This window comes from Idiotropiscis lumnitzeri, chromosome 15 (genome assembly GCF_059441095.1).
Source record: "Idiotropiscis lumnitzeri isolate Australia: NSW breed Sydney's pygmy pipehorse chromosome 15, RoL_Ilum_1.0, whole genome shotgun sequence".
NCBI classification, from domain to species: Eukaryota; Metazoa; Chordata; class Actinopteri; order Syngnathiformes; family Syngnathidae; genus Idiotropiscis; species Idiotropiscis lumnitzeri.
In genome coordinates this window covers 1,291,690-1,308,970 of record NC_142405.1, presented here as the reverse complement: position 1 = coordinate 1,308,970, position 17,281 = coordinate 1,291,690, and the positions used below count along the sequence as shown (strand labels likewise).

The following is a 17,281-nucleotide window of genomic DNA, read 5'->3' as shown; positions in this document are numbered from 1 at the left end:
TTTGTGATACGTAAAATTAAGTCATGAATAAACAATAAGGCTCTTTTTTTTAATGATTGCTCTCTTGTAAATGTACCAATAAAAGTCCCAACGCTTAATGAATGCCTTGTGTTCAGTCCTGGGTTTGTGTTTACCTCTTTTGTTTTTTAACGCAAAAATCTATTGGACTTTGCTTCTACAGCTCTTCGTTAATGCATTCATGTTGCCTTGTTTTTTTTTTATTAATTAGAAGACAGGAATGGCCAAACTGCACTTAAGCAGGAATGTGTTGGCTTCGGAAAATTTGCATTTTGTCAAGATGTTTTGTATGGACGGGGCCTTTAATGGTGACAAAGGTGTACTGGCGCATTACTGGTACTCATGCTGTTCATCGAATTGATCTGAGCTGAGCACTTGACCGTTCCGGCCCCCGGACGGACTGCCCACCTCTGGGATTTGCTCTTTCAGAAGCACAGGAATGGTGATAAATTACTATATTCATGTCAGCTATCTTTATGTATTTGTTATAAATTGGTGTTTACATCCCCACCTCACTCACAAGATCAGGATTGTTGCCAAAGCAAAACACATTTGATTGAAGTTGTGTGTCTTTAATTTCCAAGGTGTCCTTGAACACAGCACAAGGCTCGTTTTTTTTTAAATTTTTTTATTTTTTTTATTTTTTTTAATTTACTAATCATGGCTCGTGTCCAAAGCTTCGCTAGTTTGGATTTTCTCCTGTCAGGTAAGTGACATGCACTTTTCATCCGGTAACATGTCACATAACTGGCATCTGTGTCGGTGTGTTTGCTTTGTTAGCTTTGAGCTCGATGGGCCGCCATTTTGGGTGGCAAAACGTAGGTAGCTGTGATTATAACAAAACGAGTGATTTTTGGCCACTTGTGTCACCTTTGGGAGCTCTTTAGTGTGTTCGGAGCTTTAGCTTTTTGTTGCATTTTGTGTATAAAATCGGTTTTAAACCAAAAGGCCGCAAAAAGCAACTTGTGTTGCATCAGTAATGTGACTGCATTGTTTGGATTCATACGTCACTTTTTTTTTTGTATTTGTAAAATGCTAAATGACATTAAGTCATGTCCCCAAATGCTCTTAATTTGCATAAAGTTTGTCACCATCTGAGTTATTTGAAAATAACTCCTCGAGTCCCTCTTTATTATTTTTATTATTATTATTATTATAATAATTGTGCTTATGCAACATCTTTAAAACCAAAACGAGATTAACCATTCAAGTTTATGAGGGCAATAAGACAGCTGCCTATCAATTACACTGCACATTTATGCTCGTTCTTAACTAAAGTTCCAAAAGCGGTCATTGAACCTCTCTCCTATTTTGTCAAGAGGAGAAGCTCCCCAGTCAAAATGTCGCCTTGTAATGGATGAATGTGTTGCAATGCTGAGCTGGACTCTGTGCTCATGAATCATTTACGGAGGGAGGTTTATTAGCAGCGCATTTGAATACAGATGTAAACTCATATTCATGATTCATTTCGGTAATTACAAAGCGATATCCGTCCAATTCCATCACTCGTGATGAGGGATCAAACACATAAATTCCGAATGACAAAACGTGACTGACACATGAAACCAAAATGCATTGAAATTTGAGTCCATGCGAGCTTCAAATTTTCGTAGACAGGTGCACCTGCTCTCGGCGTCAAAACTGACGTTTCTTCATTTATGTTCAGAGGAAAGTCTAATTTACAGTGTTTGAGAATTTGGTTTGCTCAAGCCATGGCGGAATATCCATCACCATGAAGGAACTGGATAGATGCTGAGACAGAAAAGCGTGATCACTCAGAAGCTCCCTTTTCGGAGGTGGTGAAGCGACGCAAAATTCTGCTCATCAGGAATGTTTATCACCTTTTTTGATATTCAACTTTCCCAAAAACGTTGAACCCAACTTTGTCTAATAGTAACACTCAATTACAAATAAGTCGTGCTACAAACGAGCAACCGAGGCTCATGCCTTTTTTTTTTCTGCTCATTCCAAAACCATGCAAGCATGTTAAGGTCATTGGTTAACGTTTGCTTGTCTATGTGCGCCGTGTGATTGACTGGCCGTCAGCTCAGCGAGTACCTGGCCTCTCACTCAAAGTCAGCCGGGAAAGGCTACAGCTCACCAGCGACCCTAATGAGGACAAGTGCCGTGGAAAATGAATGGATGGCTGTCTGATTTCGTATTTGAGGTGGTCATGCTTCAGGTTGTTTTGCGAGGCTCAGTTGAGGGTGACAGAAGCTAATTGGCTCCCGCCGCCCCTTTGCGCGATACAGATTTGAATTTTGTGCAGTTGACTCGGAGGCAAACAGTCACGGAAATATTGTTTTTTTCCCTTTTTTAAATTTAGTGCACGTGAGAAAGATCTCGAAAGTCTCTGAATGATTGCTTGTTTATTTTCTATTTATTTTCTGGCTTCGACAGCCGCATTTCTTGCCAAGTGAGCGTCGGTACCGAAGGGCAGCCCGGAGAAAAGTGGAATCGGAGCAAAGATGTGTCCCCCCCCCCACGCCCCCACCGCACCCGCCCTCCCCCGTCAGCGGCGTGCTTCCAGCATGCTTCTAATAATAGTTGAAATTTAATTGGAGGATTTAATCGGAGGCTCCGGCTCACTCTCTTTGCTCAAGTCGACGTCGGCCGCCCAGTCAACAAAAAACTCAGAGCTCGGTTTCTACTTAAATGACCTCATCAAAAAAAAAATCATTTAAACTTTAAAAAAAAAATAAAAAAATCATATCAACGCCGCTCTTGAGCGCGACTTCAAAACCATCAGATCATCATCCCGTAGCATCGCAATCCACTAAATCGTACCCGCAAAACCTCTTTTCGGCGTTTGGTCTCGTGATGTTCCTCATACAGCGGAAGTGACGCTTGACAGAGTCGTTGAGACGTTCATTTCAGTCCGCGCAGGTTGGTTTAACATTGTTAAGTGAATTATTGGTGCGAATGTGACCTTTCTGTTCTCTCGCCCACGGAAACGATCTCTGGAGACATTTGCAGTGGGCTCCCTGTCACGCGCAGGTTGTACTCGTCGGCCTCACCGTGACATTGCTCGGCCTGCTTGAGTATGCTCGGTAGCATCCGCCCCCCCCCGGTGGTGATTGATGCCCCGGGAAGGAGAGAGGAAATCTATCCCCGGGTTGCAGCGTGGACTGCTGATGAACGACCCCTTGGAGGCCCGAGCACAAGTGATGGGTCGCGGGCGACCGAGACCTCGGAAGATGGATGACGGTGGGATGGATGAGGATAGAGTCTTAGCAGTGAGAGTACGAAGGAGAAAAAAAATGTTTTGAGTGGTGGTCGTCGCCAAACACTGAGCGGCCATTTTAAGGCAGTTGTTGAAAATGTACAACCGGTGTTTTTCGAATGTTTGTTGACACAAAGCTCACAGTTACTTCGCGAGTCATTTTCCATCTCTCGATCGCTCGAATGACATGAATCGTCTCCAAGGATTATTTTCCGTACTTTGATTTTGTGATTGAATTTTTGCCTAGGGCAATTCCATCAACCAAATTACATAAATTGTTCTTTTTGATCCGGTGGGGCGCGAATGCAGACTCTTTTCAATATTTTCCTTTTCACTGACCTGTCAAAATGGTGAAAAACGGACATCCCCGAGAACATAGGTGTCAAACTCTGGCCCGCAGACCAATATTTGGCCCGCAGCGTATTTGCATTTGGCCGATAATAAAAAAAAAACATTTGACATTTGCGGGTCGAACCTGGTCCTTTGTGAGCTTAGAGAATCTTTCATGCATCCTCGTACGATCGTTTTAATGATTATTTTTGTAAAAACGAAGCAGCGTGCTATCTTGACTGCCATCTAAAGCAAGTTTTGTATGCTCGACTTGTAATCCGCCAACGTGGCACCTCTCTGGGACACGCATTTGATCATCCGCCTGCAGTGGATTAAAGCAAAATCAATCCGGGGTGATGCACAGGAAGAGGAGAGAAAGTGACAGAAAATAATACCATCTGTGTTTTTTATGACGGCAGCAGACGAGGGCGGGAGGTGATTCCAGGAAAAAAAAAAAATCACGCCTGACAGGTTCAGCCCTGAAAGTATCGTCTCATTCTTAGCTTGTTTCGCAAATACGCTGCACTTTGACGGCCGTGTGGATTCACGGCAAAGCGAGATAACGATTCCGTATCATCAATGTGGAAAAGATGCTAATAAACCAGCCGAGAAAACTTTGCGACGTTCTTCACCCTCTCGTGGCTGCTGAGATTCATCGCTTCGGCTCTCTGCATGGCCGCAATCTTGGCCCACATCCACGTGGTCATAAAGTGGCGCACCCAAAAAAAAAAATGGCTTCCTTTATGAGCCACCACTCTTTTAGCATCTCAATCGTGAACGAGACCATCTCCCACCTCAATGCGCCGCCCTCATTTACATGCACAAAAGCCACTAAAATAAAAACCATTTGCCCCCCCCGCCCCGAGGCAGGCCGCCACCCGCTCCGGACAGTTCGTCCACTCGGGCGACTGCAGTGGTGATAAATTGGCACGGATTAAATGTCGGTCCTTGGAGCGCATCCACCTTCTGCCGAGCGACAGTGAATCTCTTAAGCGGGAACAGGTCGGACAAATTAGAGTAGAGAGCCGACGTCCCGCGCCGTCATCTCGACAATTTAAGGGGCGGCTTGACCCAGAACATACAAGGTGAAACTTTGATACGCCGACTTTGTGCGGTCCTGAATCATGACTTGAGTGGATAACCCGAGTGATTTTGAACAACTTGACCTCATTTTAAAACGCGACCCCACGTGTTTCGACTCTTCTTATACGCGTGCCTGAGATTACCTCGCTAGCACACCCACGTAACGATATCTCCACCAAAAATCCGGTGCGCCGAATGTCTGTTGTCGGAAGGTCATGCGAATTAAGAAGTTGTCGTCGAAGAAGCTAAGCTAACTGTTAGCTTAACTGTTAACTACTCCTCTGCTTGTCATTTTTAATTTGGTGAATGACTTGAACGTACCTTGGTGTGACAAAATAAGTTTATAAAAGTCTTTTTGCCGCCTCAAACTAAAATATTTTTGTATTTAAAACACCGTAAAACGTAAAGAACAAGTTGTTTGTGTAATGGGCCTTTTGTGGAACGTCACGTCGCCATGTGATAAGCTAACGTCATCGTTAGCTTGCGCAAATAGGTTAGAGAGGAATAACTTTTATCATTTTGTCAGCTGCTTGTTGTTGGCTATTTACTGACGCGCTTTGACCCGTTTTGTTTTGTTTCCATTCGTGAAACTTGAAACCTTTCAAAGATATTTTCATTTGCTTGTTTTCCCGTGATGATATCCTCCAAGCAATCTCTTTTAAATTTCAGAGAGAGCACTTGAGCACAAAAACTGTCGAGCACAATCAGAAATGGCATTCAAATACAACAATCGGTAGCACTAAAACATCCGAAACAAAGATCCCTCTGTTTTTGTGCGACTTTCAATACGATGCGGAGAATACCTCCGCCAAGGCTTAAGACATTTGTCAAGGGCAAAGTCCAAAAATGAAGAGCACAAAATTCCTTCAATCTGCGTAAGCGCTGACGCATTACAAAGGAGATTTTTTATTTTTTTTTCTGTTCCGACGGGGTAATTTTTCATGACTCATAAAAATGTAATAGGAGCGCTTGTGGAAGAATAACTACCCATCAAAAATCCAGTTTTATATATCGCACCTGTCAAATGAAAGTATCTCTGCGAGTATTTTTCCTTTTGTGAGGAAAAAGAAACAAACATTTTTGGAAAATGTACAAATGAAACAACGTAACAAGCATGTCGTTTTGTTGACCTTTGATCTCGCCGAACTCGACGAGCGTCTCCCGTGAACGACTCGGATCAAACTTGACAACACGAGATGCTAAATGATCTGTTTTTCTTTGCGTGGGTTCAAAGTCAACTTTCAACTCGGTTTGCATATTGTGAACTGCCTCCGATGTTTCCGTTTTATTCGCAAGCAAACAACTTTGCAAAACTTCTGAATCTACTCTCTCAATCGATGCAATTACCAATCCCAGAAACTCACTCACTCGTTTCAAATGGCTGTAAAAAAAATTAAAAATAAATAAAGCACAAGTTTGCATAAATGTTTGCCAGCATTAGTAAAACTCCCTCCGTCGTACCAACTTCCTCTCACTCGTTTAACTTTGGCCAATTTTGGGGAAAACTCAAAGTTCCAATCTCATCAAACCCCATCCAGAGGTACTACAATTACTACTTTCCTATTAGCCAGAACTTTGATGCCATCTTGTAGCATTTTTTAGCCTTTTGTAAAAAAATAGGTGATCTAAGGCGCCGCGTGGGGGGGGGGGCGGTCACTTTGCAATGTCGCTAACAAGCTAGCCTGCTGCTTTTCTGTGCACAAAAAATGAGGGCAAAAAAAAAAAAAAAGCCGTAACTGTTTTCCCGCTGCTCTTTATCTGTAATGGACGACTGCCCAGAACTAAGTTGCTTGTGGGACCGAGTCGAGCGCGATGCTGCATCGCAGTTATTACACAACACAAAGCGCTTGTGCTGCTGAAAATGTCGACAACAAGGGCATGAAAAGGACAACGTGACCATTTGCTGACTTGGTTTGAGAATCTGTCAACAAAATGTTTGGCTGCTTCAAGTCGCCGTTAAGCGCGTTGCTCTCTTTTAAGCGTCGGGGAACCTCCAGCGAGGTGGCCGCTAATTGATGAATGGCTGAGGAGAGACCGGGGAAGGGGGGGCAATTTGTAGCTCAGAAAAAAAAGGGGGCACTCGGCAGCTTTCAGCGAACACTCCAATTTGCCTTTGCGCTTTTTTTTTTTTTTTAATATAATTTTTGTTGGAGCTTAGACGTTCCAAAGATCACACATGCAACTCTCGCAAATTGAATATTGCCTACGTCAACGCTGATGCCGATTTTCATTTCACTGACTTCATTTGTCACACGCTGACATGAAACATTTGTGTCCATTGGATCTTGGTTTGCTAACCAAAACAGCCGCAGCGAGCCACAATGTTTGAGATGAATTCAAGGTTGGAGACCAAATGAGTTCTGACATCAGCGTTTCTAAATCTTTCTTGAGGAAAGTCGCATGATTTGACACATTTTAGGAAAATCTCATTGCACTTAATCGCATTCTCCTCTCAATTTAGTCACATTTACTTGGTGTGGTGTTTATCAATTTTAACGCATTTGCTGCCATTGACGGCTTAAGACGTCGAATATCATTTTTTTTTTTTTTTTACTGAACTGGTAGTGAATGAGTTAATGGACAACACATTCAGCGTTTAATGGGGGGGCGGTGTCTATTTCCTATGAATTACCGTTTGGAGGTTGTGGAATGGCGACAGTTTCTCATCAAGATGAGGAGTACAGAATGAGCTCTCGTCAGCGCGTCGTGAAGAGCTCCCGCGAGTGTGCGCGTCCGTATAAATATTCATGTCGCTCATTTGTTTGCGCGGCGACAGCTGCGGCGCTTTCATCGTTCGGGCTTTTGCACTTCCGAGAAAAGATGAGTCCGGCGCCGTTTGTGAGCCGAGCCCACAGGAATGGCCGCGTGCTCAGTTGTTGATTTCGTTCCGTGATTCAGAATGAATGAGGCCCAACAAATTGTTGCCTTTAAAAATAAAATCATGCTAATGTTTTGGTTGACAGTGTCTGAGAGGTAGGAATGATCTCCAAGGTCAAATGTCATGTGTTCTAATGGTAAACATTTAGCAGAAAGCAAACATTTCAACGTTTCATGAAACAATCCCATGTAAAAAATGTGGATTGCGCTTCTTAAGCACGGAAATGATCTAGACACAAAATACATGCAAAAAAAATAAAAATAAATAAATAAATTAAGCGTACACTCTCCGAAATGAACCATTTATTGATTTTTTGATTTTCCAAATTGCATTCTTCTACGCTGGTCGTTTTATGTCTTTACGTTTAAAGGCTTTCCATTTCCATACATTTGATGAACTTCCACCATGACGAGCGCCCGCTTGTCTTGCAGTGACAAATCAGTACAATGATCTTATCGGAGGTGAAGTGGAGTGCGAGCACGATCAGCGCTACACGTGTGCGAGCGTGCAACATGGAATATGCAAATATGGCCGTCTGCGTGTGATGCGTGCATGGCGGCGGCGCCGTTTCAGAAGACGGAGAGCTCCGTTTGCGTTTGATACTTCCAGTGTTGCCCGGACGTCAAACGGTGCCGTCGTTTTGTGTTTGCAAAGAAATCCATCATTTCCCTCGCGCTCGCCAACACGCGCATTAGCATTTATTTACCTCGCTTGCTTGTGTTTGATTGTACTTCAGCAGAGTGGAAGTTGGAGCACATTTTTGGACTTGCCCGCTGTTAGTGGAGTCGACCTCTTTGTGCTGCAAAATGTCGGGCAGCGGTGATTGACACCGCTAATTGTTGCACTTCCCGTTCAACGCACTCCTGTTCAATGCCATTAAAAAAAAAAATACTAAATGAACCTGCATAAGAACTTTGAACCAAAGATGGAAATGTAAAAAAAATAAACAGCTGCGATAACGTGCACACGCATCTCACGGGGAACGTGGCTGTGTTCAGAAGCAAGCGACCGCATTCCAACTTAAAAACGCAGTCGGCACACACCGGCCGCCATCTTGACTGCCTCTGATTACCCAAATAAAGTTCAGCTGTTCAAGTAGGATTTTCTTTTTCTTTTCTTTGTACTGGCAACTTTGAGCACGAGCTGTGGTCCTCAGAGAGCTTCCAGAGCATCAGAATGATCTCATTTTTCAAAGTTATCAGACAGGAGAAGGGTGAACGAGAATTTCCGCGGTATGAAAAGTTCCGTGGAGCACAGTGAAGAAACTGAAAATACGGCACAAAGTCACATGACATCTCTTTGAATGTGCGAAAAGGCGAGAAGAAAAGTGGGCAGAGAAGCCGACACGAATGTGGGCGGAGCTGCGGGAATTTCTGGCAATTACTGGCTATTCCATGTGCCAACAATCTCCTGTCTTCTTCATTTGTCTGAGTGAGAGTGGAAGGAGGAGCTTCACTTCAGCTGAGCCTTAAGCAATGTGGAGAGAATTACGAACAGTTCACGATTATCACCAAACCATCATGTTCTGCTAAAAAGCAAAACATGTTTACTAGAACAGCTGAACTTTATATGCGGTTAACGAAAAGCACTTTAAGTGGTGGCAGGTGCGATGAACATGAGCTTGAATGTGATTGGTAAATTTTGAACATAGCCGCTTCTCCAGTTATAAACGGGTGTGCACACTTTTGCAACTACATCATCTCAGTATTTTCACTTTTGATTTTGAAAAGATTCCCCCCCCACACACTTAGTTGAGTTTGGCAGGTCACAATAGTGGCAAAAAATGTTTTCAAATGATTTATTGTTTCCGCATTTTTATGCCACTAATATAACCACAGTTAGCATTTGTTCGCTGTACTGTACTCGCAACTTTTCATCCAGAGTATGAAGTTTATTTTTTTCCCAATAGGGAGGATCGAAAAATAAACACACGCTTTGACCTTCACCCATGCCTTTTTTGTTGTTGTTGTCTTTCCTCCCATATTTAGTCCACAGCTACTTTGCATATGCTGCTTTTTGCTCCCATGGTGATGCATCTTGCTCTCAGCTGACTGTGGTTGCCGTGGTGACGCTAATATTGTAGTATAGTACGAGCCCACGGGGGCTGCAGTCGACATGCGGTCCAACTGAAAGGAGGCAAGTTACTGTAGCATATACCGTCTGGTATTAAAAAAAAAAATTTTAAAAAAAATTAAACATCACTCGTGCACAAAAGTAGCTCCTCATTATTCCATAAATTAATTTAAATCCCAGCGTATGCAAAATCAGCTCTAACTTTTGTCTTCACTTTGTTGCACCAGGAGGTGGGATGCTTTAAAGCTTTTTTAATTTTTTTTAAATTACATTTTCACATTTGCTCGAGCTGCATCTTAGTGATCATTTTAAAAAGATCTTCAAACATTCTCCTGTGTTGGTCTTCTTCGTAAAAGCAGAATGTTGGCGGGGTTTGAAATAGATGAATCAAGGTCTTTAATTAATAAGAACATTTTTCCGCCTAGTGAGCCGCATATGGAATGCGAGGGGGGGAATCAAAACAAAGTCAAACTATCTCACTGCAAATGATGGAAATTAATGTGAAGAAATATTTATACGTAATAGAAATCCATTTTTTCTACGGTGGCCGTAAAGGTAAAAAAAAAAAACGTAAAGTGTAATTTCTACTTTCATGTCCAACCTTGAGCTTCTGCTGTTGGGTGTTGTTTATTTCGTTGTTGGATTCGCCCACCTGCTGTTGGAACGCTTTTTGTCCTCTTTTTCAAAAGCGCAACATTGCAGGGGCAGTTAAGTCGGCTTCTCTACCTCGTGTACGAAAAGGAAAAAGCTGCTCGGGGAGCAATAAACATCCAAGTCCAAGAAGCCTTTAAATGGCGATGAATGAGAGGGGGGGGGCGACTTAGCTCTGCTGTAATGTTCGCGACGTTTAATGTGCAATTGGTTGTCGGCTCTGCAACGCCTTTTAAACTCGTCTTTATTTATTTGATCAATATCAGGAAGACGAGCGTTGTCTTTGAAAAAAAGTCACACTCATGAAATTGATTTATTTATTTTTTTTTTTTAGAACAAATCATTTCTGATATCACATTATTAATATAGTAAAATGAATTTGGACATTTACACTTTAAGTCTTAATTTTACAACAGGTAATTTGAACTCGTTTGTCTTACACGTAAAGTTCTAAAACTGCTTCCTGGAAAAAACAAAAAAACAAAAAAAAAAATCAATCCATAAATGCACCGCTTATATTGGGAGAAAGCAATCTTTATTTAGTGGAAAAAGAATCACGGCACCAAAGTGAACTTTTGTGTTCTGGTACGTCCCCTCGCTTGAGGCGGAATACTCTTTGCCTCATCGTGAGCTTTTTTGAAAAAATGTTTTATTTTGATTTATTTCTTTTTTTTTCAAATCAGCAGTTTTATGAGGCCAGAAAACGGATCGTAAAAAATTTAAAAAAAAAACAAAATGCTGTTCATGGTGGGGATTCGTTCTCCCCTGCCCACCCGTCGTACGATACTAAATATCGGACTCAATTTTGACATTCACAGATTTTCATTTTCGATTTGAGGCCCAATTACTCCTTCACAATTCCCTGAAAAAAAACAAACAAAGAAATAACATGCTAAGTGCAACGCGTCCTTTCCTCAACCCTCACACTAATGATTGCACGTGTTGCGTTGAGCTGTTGGTTTTTTTTCCCCGCGTTGCTCCGAGCGATTTCAAATTGACATTTCTCAGTGCTCGTTTGTGGTTCCCAGCAGATTTGTTTGCATGCGTGTCGAGCCGCCCTCGCAGCTACTCAGTCACTTAATGGAACGACCCTCCCCATCCTTTCCCCCCCCCCTTACACCCTCCAGGTCATTTTCTTACAATCTTTTTTTTTAAATCAATTGTGCTGGCTGCTTTGAGTCAACACAAATAAAACAGCTAATGAATCAAAATGAAGCCACTCTTTGTCCCGGTGACAATTAAACGCCGTCCGTCTTCTTCGAACCCCCCAAAAGCCTCAAACAACAACGTGATTACCAAGTGGAGGTTCCAGGAATTCCAGGAGAGTAATTGGCCGCTTTGCCTGAGTCGGCATTTTTGGCCCGTTTTCAGCTTCCTTCTCCAACTGGTGCTCACAAACAACACGAACAAACGCACAGCGAGACACATTTGCATTTTTTCTTGGCGCTCCCCCCCCCCCCCCCCCCCCTCTGCCAACATCCATAATGAGTCGACCCATTCGGGGTCCCTACAGAACAAAGCCTTGGCAGGGTCCAAATCCTTTCATCCAGCGCTCATCTCATGTTGGTCCACATGGTGCTCACCGCAGATTCGGATTTTTTTTTTTTTTTTGAAAACGCCTTTGAGAGGCTCTGTGTGGCATTCGCCGAGGCTTTGTTTGTACTTTTTTTTTTTTTTTCCAAGTGTGGCTGTTAACCTGAGCGGTGTGAAGTTTGCTTTTGTTGTGGAGCCAGACGTGTTCAGAAATTTGCCGCAGAGATGAAATGTCGCTCAGCATCAAAGAATCCACATTAGTTCCGCTTGTTATTTGAAAGGCAATGTTGTCCTCACGATAGTTTGCCCGCAAATTAGTGATGGCGGCTCTATTATGTTGACAATTAACAATTTTCCACCACGTCCGGCCACTGGAAAATCATGGCAGACATTCTCTCGATCTGTATTTTGTTCTTAAATGGCTTCAGAACATCGCACCTTGTCTGGTTACAGAAAATGGCATTCTTCACTTTTTGGGAGTGACAACTTGCACATCATATTGCAAACAAAATATTTTCCTTGTTACGAAACCAAAAAATCATTTCAAGAAACTGTTTTCTACTGCTGAGCACAGCCCCCGCCGCTGTTCTGTGCCTGCTAGAGAAAAATGTCAAATCACATTTCAACATCATGCAGAGCCGCATGAAGCACTTGAAGTAATGTAGTATCGATATGTACTGTAAAGTATCGGAGCATGTTTGTGTTTATCGATACCGCACCTGTCGTATGTATATTCTGTAAGCGAGTGTGACATTTGGTCGTCTTGTTCATTGTTTCTTCATTCCTGGTCAGTCCAGTCGTGAAGAAAATGCAGTTATTTACTTTTTTAAAAGTGGCAAGCGCTCTTTGTTGTGCTTGCTTGCAAATGATGCTCTGCATATTTATTCATGTTCAAAGACTTTTCTTCATGTATTTCTTTTATGACTCGCTCATTAATCTCCTGTACATCTCTATATTTTGCATCCGTGTGGGTTGGCCACAGGGGTACTTTTTCTTTCACGCCGTATAAAAGTGGTTGAATAGGTGGTCCTAGGCCGACGCTTCCGCCGCCTCCACCTGGTTTAAAGCTGCTCACGCTAGCCATAAAGAATTTATTCTTACAATATATTAAGCTGATTTTTCGCTCTGTTTGTGTTGTTTGCGTTTGTTAACTCCCGGTGGGGCTGCAGGGATCGCTGTGGGTGGTCTACTTTTTTTTTTTTTTTTCATGTTAAATGGGGCGAGGGTTTAATTGCATCAGCAAGCAGCTTCAAAGTGTATTTGTTCTTTGAGTTATCCGGGCCGATGACCAAGCGCCTGGCTGCGTAGCCGAGCTGCGAGGAAGTCGCATATGCGCAAGTCATTAATACGTCCCGAGTCGTAAACTTCGGGTTTCAAGCAAGTCCGAAGTTTCCGTGGCATAAAACAAACGAGGCAAGTCGAGCCTTCACTAAAATTCAAGCAAGTCATTACTTCCGTGAAGCAAGTCAGACTTTGAATCAAGTCATACGATCATGCTAATGACGCGACATATTCGCACAATGAGCTCGAGATGTACTTGTGTTCGCTCGCGCTACTAACAAAAACACATTTTTTAATGGTCTGAAAATAGTTTTTGTGTAGTCTATTGATTGTCTTCTTAATGAACAGACAAAATGCTTCGTTAATGTTTGGCTAGCTATCTATGAGCTAGCTTAACATGCTATTTTTCAGTTCGCTTCACAGAGCGCAACCAAAACACGTTTGTCACAACATAATATCTCCTTCATACAATCAATGTAAAGTTCAATGGAAAATCTTGTGAAATTGGGAAGTCACGGCACTTTAATGGAATATTATCTTGAAAATGACGATTTTCATTCAGGCGGGTGCGTCAAGTCAAGCCTCATAATGTCAAATTGAGTTTTAGTCAAGCAAGTCGCGACTCCGAAAATTGGCGGCTTTACAATCGTCTGACTGGAGTCAAGTCATGTGACTTGTCCCCCCCCCCCGCCTTTGCTGCGGCGTAGTTGTGCTAACTGGGCCGCGTTCTTCTATTGTAAGGCCGTAATCTCTCTGATGGAATTACAATAACGAGCACGCAATGTTGTGAAAGCTCCCGCCGTACTCGTCTGACATGCATGATGTCAACATGACAGCAGGGAGGTTAATTACACGACGAGGAGCAGATTGCACAGGCACACCAACATCTGCTCCTCCGCTTCCGCTTCCACGTGTGCACGTCGGAAGCGGGGAAAAAAGAAAGTGGGACAAAGCCGATGCGTAATGAAGTCTATAATTAGACAACTACGTTACGCGTTTGTACTTGGATGGAGTGATGAGGCTGCAGGAGGAGTGCAGCTTACATTAATGACCCTCCCCCCCCCAAGAAAAACAAAAAAAGTCCAACGGGAGCTCGACCTTTCCAGGGCCTGTACACTGCGATAATGCAAAAACCACGCCGCATTGAACGCATCATTCGGACACGAACATCCTGGTCCACACACCGATTTCTGAGAGTCCGATTTTTAACATCTGAGCATTCAGCCAATAGCTCACATTAAGAACACGCGTAAATTTTTTCCCATACCTTGGTCTGCTCGAAAAACAATCAATGCTTTGTGAAAATAACGATAAAAAAATAAATAATTGCCAAGTATTTTCATTGTCGAGACCTTCAAAAATTTCAGGCCACGTCGCCCCGTTATGGCACAGAAAGCCGAGTGTGATCCGTTTATAACCCTCTTCCGTTAATAAAAAATGACATTATTAAACATAGATAAATCTTCTCTATCTTTTATTGGGATTCTTATTCTTCGGCGACACCTGTCCCAGCGGTGTCGTATCGTTTTAAACATTCATTTAAACTCCCTCCTCTTCTATCGGAAACAAAGATCAGCAGCACGCGGATGACCTCAATCTCTCATGCTTGGATGTTTCCTCAACGTAATCTGACACGGCCACATGGTCGTCGTAGATGTCTTGACATTCCCTAATGATCCTTGCGGCACGACAAACATGCAAAAAAGACAACATCGCAACCATGACGGCGTTTTAATGATTCACCGTGCCCGCCGTGACTTCCGTCACATCGTCAAGGCCTTGACTTCATGCGTAGTGGTGGATGTGGAGGACATGCGCAAACGTCCCCCCCCCCCGTTTCTGTAGGCGCTGTCAGTCGCTGTGTTTTGCACACTGTAAGGTTGTAAAAGCAACGGCTTGCCTGCTGTGCAATGAGCATTCTCTTGCAGGCACTTTTCTCGCAAACGCCACGTCAAAAAATGACAGCTGCTCCGGCGTGAAGCCCGCTTCCTGTCTGTCTTTCCCGTGACGGATGCTTTATTTCCATTTCTTCCTTTCGTCAAGTCTCGCCTCGTCTGCCAGCGAGATGGGAGTTCGGCCCTCTGACGATGATGCAGAGCAAATAAGGCAGACATCGGCAACATGTTGGGCATTTGTGCCGACGGGAGCCAGATGGATTCGCCGGGCCACAACATTAGGTACGCCTGCAAGGCCTGAAAAATGGAGCTTTTGGCAAACATGGCGCCTCCGCAAAGTCAACGCAACTTCATTTGTAGTGCACTACAAAAACAAAGTGTTTTAAGGCAAAAAAAAAAAAACTGATGCTGGATCGAAAGAATAAAAATGTTTTTTGGTTTTAAAAATGGACGAAGAGGAGGAAGGAAAAGAAAAAGCTCAAATCCCTCCGAGACGCCTTTTAGTCCTCGATAATGAATTTATGCTTTGCATCTTTCTGAGTGCTGAATAACGTATCCATCTATATAATCCATTTTATGTGCTGTACGTCATCGAAAATACTACCTTGAGAATTTCCTCATTGAAATCATTCCAGCCTTCCACCCCAAAAACAACCCAAAATGTTCTCATGTGTATGTTAATGAGGATAAATATCATAATTGCACTTCATAAAAAGATGACACAATAAATACCCCGAAAAATGTCACACTGCAACAATTGGCCATTGTGCTGCTCCTTCCTGTGGGAAGTTCTCTCTCTCCTCTCTTGCATCATCAGTGCGGCACTAATATGAGTTGTTCGACACGGAGGATAAAGAATCTACGTCAGCACATAATAAAATGTTTGGGTACGAGTATGTGCACCCAACCAACTATTGGTTACCTCAAAATTGAGAAAGGTTTTCTTTATGAAGGCCGTATGAGCTTCTACTGGTGTACCTAATGAACTGTCCTGTGAGTGTATATTCAGAGCAAGAAGGTGTGAAGAAGAAAAAAAACAAAACAAGCACAACAGCATGTGTACTTCCACATGACTGCGCTGTTCCTATTTAGTCGCAAAAGAAAACCCCAGAGATTGTATTTCCCGTCACGGCAGAATTCGTCAGCCCGTTCACCATCGTTAACGTTGACCTTTTCACCGTATCAAGAAATGGAAACAAGTTTGCGGCCTCAGACGGCGGCCGCTTGCGCATGAGGCAAATTTCAAGTTAAGGATATCGACTCTCCGTGTGATCACGTTTTTTTTTTTTTTTGCTTCTAAAGTCTCATCGTTTCATCAGAGGCTCTTCATCTGCTTGCATTCTCTTGATGAACACGTTGCCGCTTAGTTCCGCTTCCCTCGCCAGCTGCCGCCGCCGCCCTGTGGCTTTGGCAGGCCGAGTTCAGAGACGCCCACACCGTACGGGGCTCCTTGAAGCGCCGCCGACCTGACAAAGAGACCCCTGACTATTGATTGGCCAAGCACATAATTAGCCCGAGTCTAATGTTGTGTGTGTGTGTGTGTGCGTGCGTGTGCGTGCGTGTGTGTGCGCGCAACGTCAAATGGCTCAGAGAGCATTAACGGCATCATTGTCCAAGGCCGATTGCACTCATTTGATGTGCTTGTTGATAAAAGCGACCTCGTTTAGTGATGCTGATCACTTTCATCCGCGTTCTCAGCGGCCACTCGATTAGGTACGCCTTCGCCATCTAATGAGATCCCCTTCATGAGCCAAATCAAAAATTCTTCTTTGACAAAGAGAATAAAGCTCACCGACGAAACTTGGTGTCATAGCGCCGCTTCCTTTTAATCACAAAGTACCTTTTCTCCACTCTCTTCACTTATTTAGTTGCTCTTGCAAGTGTCACATGTATAATTTAGAATTCCCTGGCGTATGCAGCCCAAAAAAAAAAAAAAAAAATTTTTCATGTTGTGTTGAAACTTTTCCCAACTCTCCACAAGTACTTTTATGTTTTTGTCTTGAAAGTGACAGAAAACGTTCAAATTTGAAATGCCAACAAGTAGTGAGTGAGCAACAATTAACGTATTCATTCAAAGTCGCTTGTCGTCAAAGATAGACGAGAGTACAGTGGTGCCTTGAAATACGAGTTTAATTCGGTCCTTGTCTATGCTCGTAACACAAAGCATTCGTCTCTCCAATCCTCTTTCGCCCAATCGATGCCCTCGAAATGAAAATTTGGATAAACGAGAGTATTCGCAAGCTGCTGGAGCCAAAAAGTCCCGTTATTGTCGTATTTTGAAAAACTGATAATGGGAGCACGTTTAAAAAAAAAAAC

The 17,281-nt window shown here is 43.1% G+C and overlaps 1 protein-coding gene across 1 annotated transcript in view; it reads left to right on the top strand.

Annotated features, from left to right (window-relative positions):
• Positions 1-646: 646 nt before the first annotated feature.
• Positions 647-17,281, top strand: part of rdh8a (retinol dehydrogenase 8a) — a 116,580-nt gene continuing 99,945 nt past the window's right edge. Inside the window, exon 1 of the mRNA XM_088317910.1 lies at positions 647-724. The gene's annotated coding sequence lies outside the window, so the exon portion shown is untranslated. The remainder of the gene's footprint in view (positions 725-17,281) is intronic.